The sequence below is a fragment of the Phoenix dactylifera genome, unplaced genomic scaffold (genome assembly GCF_009389715.1).
Source record: "Phoenix dactylifera cultivar Barhee BC4 unplaced genomic scaffold, palm_55x_up_171113_PBpolish2nd_filt_p 001145F, whole genome shotgun sequence".
Classification (NCBI taxonomy): Eukaryota; Viridiplantae; Streptophyta; class Magnoliopsida; order Arecales; family Arecaceae; genus Phoenix; species Phoenix dactylifera.
Genome location: NW_024068486.1, coordinates 55,616 through 59,493, shown reverse-complemented (window position 1 = coordinate 59,493; position 3,878 = coordinate 55,616). Strand labels below are relative to the sequence as shown.

Sequence of the window (3,878 nt, the reverse complement as noted above, 5' to 3'; positions counted from 1 at the left end):
GGGTCGTAAACAGGTCGACCCATTTAACCTGTTTAGTAATTGGGTCGGATACGGGTTTTAGATGTCTGACCCGTTTAACCCGTATAACCTGTTTAATTTTTGGGCTGATAGATAAGGAAATAAAGACCACAGGCTCACAATCCACAAGGCCTACAGGCTACCGCTCGGCCCAACTCACCGCTCGGCCCAGCTCCCCGCGTCGGTCCAGCTCCCCGCTTCTCTTTAGGGTTAGGGACTCCATCAGACCATCACTCCACATTCTCTTTAGGGTTAGGGACCTTAGGGTTAGCTCTAGCGCCGCCGCCGCCCGAGTTCTTTGCCTGTCCCTCTTCCCCCCTCCTCCGGACCTCCGCCCTCTCCTCCCCCGTGCCGGCTACTTCCGCCTCCTCGTGCAGTGCAGGCGTCCTCGGCTCCTCCTCCTCGCAGTAGTATCTCTGCAGAGTAGTCGGAAGAGAGGGGCGACGAGAGCACCACCACTTCCGCCCCGCACAAGTACTCCGTCAAGATTCTCTTCGGCAACCGCCATGTGAGCACAAGTACTACGTCTGTTCTTCTTCTCGTTGGGAGCTTTGGTACAAATTCTTCCTTCCTTTTTTCTCCGTCTCCTGACGCTATGGGTTCGGTTTTTTAGCGGTTTCTTGTTTCAGATAAGGGCCCGTTATTTATCTTGGATTCTTGGAGTCTATTGTTTTTTTTCTTTAGAGGGGGCCATTTTTTCCTGTGATCAACTGTTTCAAGAAGAGCAGGGGGATAGTTCGTAGCGTTATGTGGCATTCTTGGCGCGATATGGAAGTATTTAGTTTGGTTTGTGAGAAATCTTGATGCCCCCATTGAGAAATAAATCATGAGTATAGGTTTCTCGCTGCGTTTTGTGATGAACATTGGAGGGTATTGGCGTAACCTCTTTCTGGCTACTGGGCTCTTGATTAGAAATGCAACTCCTTTTGCTGTTTCTGTTTTTGGTCTCATTGTCTGTCTCTTTCTGGTTTATAGGGACCCACGATTGCAGTCCACATTGCCTGGCTACCAAGCTTGGTTTGTTTCGAATCTTTCGATTGAATTGCTAACATGTCTAATAGTGCTTAGCCCTTATTCTAAAAATATCTATTGTCGCATGATGTCGTACACAACTATTCGTACAGTAGATACTTCTATTTCTTTCCATTTCCCTTCCAAACAGCATTGAAACATGTCGTTTTGTTTTTCTTTTTAACAGGATGATAGCAGAGAAGCAATTGCAATCACTTAGAAGTATCTACTGACATTGAAACAGGATGATAGCAGAGAAGCATTGAAACATGTCGTTTTGTTTTTCTTTTGGAAATGAGGAGCACGGGGCACCCACATTGATATTGATTTGACTCGTGGGTAGCTTGTGTATGTTCCAGTGCTTCTGACATTGGGTGGCTCTGTGGCTTTTGCCTTACTCTGTGGTATTTTTTTAACTTATTTTCTTTCCATTTCCCTTCCAAACAGCATTGAAACATGTCGTTTTGTTTTTCTTTTTAACAGGATGATAGCAGAAAAGCAATTGCAATCACTTAGCTATTTCCAACCATGCATCTATCTCTTTGGATAATCATGTAGACAGTTTATAAGCTGAATATTTTTTGTTTGTTTGCTACTGCATATGGAAAGGGTCTTAGAAGAAAGAATATAAAGCAGTCTGAGAAGTGAGAAGTGCACTGTTTTCCAAAGCAGCTTCTATGACCAAGACGCTAACAACTTTGTTTTGGAAATGGATCATTATCTTAAATAATTCGTTTCAAAGTGTGTGCCTAAGTAGATGATGTTTTGTGCAGGAAAGGGAAGCAAAGAAGGAGGCTTTCAGGAAGTATCTAGAGTCCAGTGGTGTTCTTGATGCTCTGACTAAAGGTTTTCAACTGTCTTCGTTGGGTCTGTTTTGTTTTGGAAATGGAAATGAGGAGCACGGAGCACCCACATTGATATTGATTTGACTCGTGGGTAGCTTGTGTATGTTCCAGACTCCAGTGCTTCTGACATTGGGTGGCTCTGTGGCTTTTGCCTTACTAGTTACTTCTGACATCATTTAAGCCCTGTAAATTTCTCTCTTTAATAAGCATTATAGTTTGATCGGATGAAGTATGACTGGTTTTTTTGCTGGAAGATGAGTTCAGTTGTAAATTACACTGTTGTGTTTCCAGTTGACCTTATATTCTCTTTTGTTTCACATCATATCATGCATGTGCATTTTTCTGTATAAAATGGTCAGTAAGCTTTTTCTTCTTCATTGTTATCAGTGGTCTTTCTTGTATAGTTTCTTATATTGCCTTTATCGTCCTTCCATACCTTACATGAAGGATATATTGTGGTCTCGGTTCATGCTTTAATAGTTTCTTTAAATCGAAAAAGCACAGTGCTATTTAATTATGCTGGATAATCTGTCAGGAGAATTTTGCATATTTAAACTGAGAACATGAATATAAAAGTTCTTTACCATTATGCACTCATTATTAGTGGGTAAAATCCATCTGGGATATTGCAGCATATTGTGTAGTTGCAGTTGAGTTAGCAGGCAGACAAATTCCCATTGCCTTCCTGGAGAGGATTAAGGATGATTTCATCAAAAGATATGGAGGAGGAAAAGCTGCAACTGCTGCAACTAACGGCCTCAACCGAGAGTTTGGGTATATTTTTTCCTTCCTAACCATTCAAAGATACTGCTGTGATTTTATGTTTCTTTTGATGGCAAAATTATTGACTAACGTTAAAAAAATATTCACTAAAATTTCAGGCCAAAACTGAATGAGCACATGCAGTATTGTGTGGATCACCCTGACGTCCCTGAGGAAATAAGCAAACTGGCGAAAGTGAAAGCGCAGGTCTCAGAAGTTCAAGGAGTTATGATGGAAAATATTGAAAAGGTACATCATGGTATCTCTTTTAATGGTTTAACTTGTGATTATTTTAATGATTTTGTTGTCCTTAATTATGGAATGTTGCCAGTAATTCCTTTTTCCTTGACAAGTAGCATAATTAATTCCTTGAGAACATCTTTTCAGGTTCTTGATCGTGGGGAGAAAATCGAGTTGCTTGTCGACAAAACTGAAAACCTTCGCTATCAGGTCTGTAACTTACGTTCACCAACCCTTAGTGGGCATCTGGATGTTTTCTTGGATTTGCTTCTGGCAGTACCATTCGTGGACAGGGATGGTTTGCATTCAATTTCTTTTTTTGGTGATTATTTTTTCCCTCAAGGCTGTTCAACATTAAATTGTTTTCTTGTGTTTGGGGTTTGCAGGCTCAAGATTTCAGGCAGCAAGGAACAAAGATGAGAAGGAAGATGTGGTTTCAGAACATGAAGATAAAACTGATCGTCTTGGGCATCATCATTGCATTAATCCTCATCATAATTTTGTCCATTTGCCATGGCTTCAAATGCTAGTATGAGCGGATATGAGATCACTGCACCTCCCTCTCCCACTCAAACTGGTGCTTTTGAGTATAGTGATATCATTTGCTACTACATAAAAAACTAGTGCTTGGTTGATGAATTGTGGTTAAGTGTTCCCCCTTGTGAATGAGTATTTTCATTCTAATATTTTCTTGCCTGTTTGGGAACTGGGATCGGATTGACTTCGTAATTTGGATATCATTCCTGTATAGCCTTGAGTGCTATTCTTTCTTAATATATCGAGTGGTCGTTCTCTATGCCCTATTTTCTCGGTATGGACATTTTGTGGATGTCCGTGAATTGATGATGTCTTGATCTGATGGGATGGACGATTTGCTGCTATCTCTTGGTTGTCAGTTACTGGCATATGAAAGCCAGACTCCGACGGACATGATCATTGAGTAAGTCAAACTGGAACAGAGTAGATTGTGGTTTTCAGCTTTAGTGATCGCCGAGCAACCAT

General features: G+C 41.2%; 1 pseudogene; it reads left to right on the top strand.

The window, feature by feature from the left end:
* Window positions 1–844: 844 nt before the first annotated feature.
* Window positions 845–3,672, top strand: LOC120108039 (annotated as a pseudogene).
* Window positions 3,673–3,878: the final 206 nt, after the last annotated feature.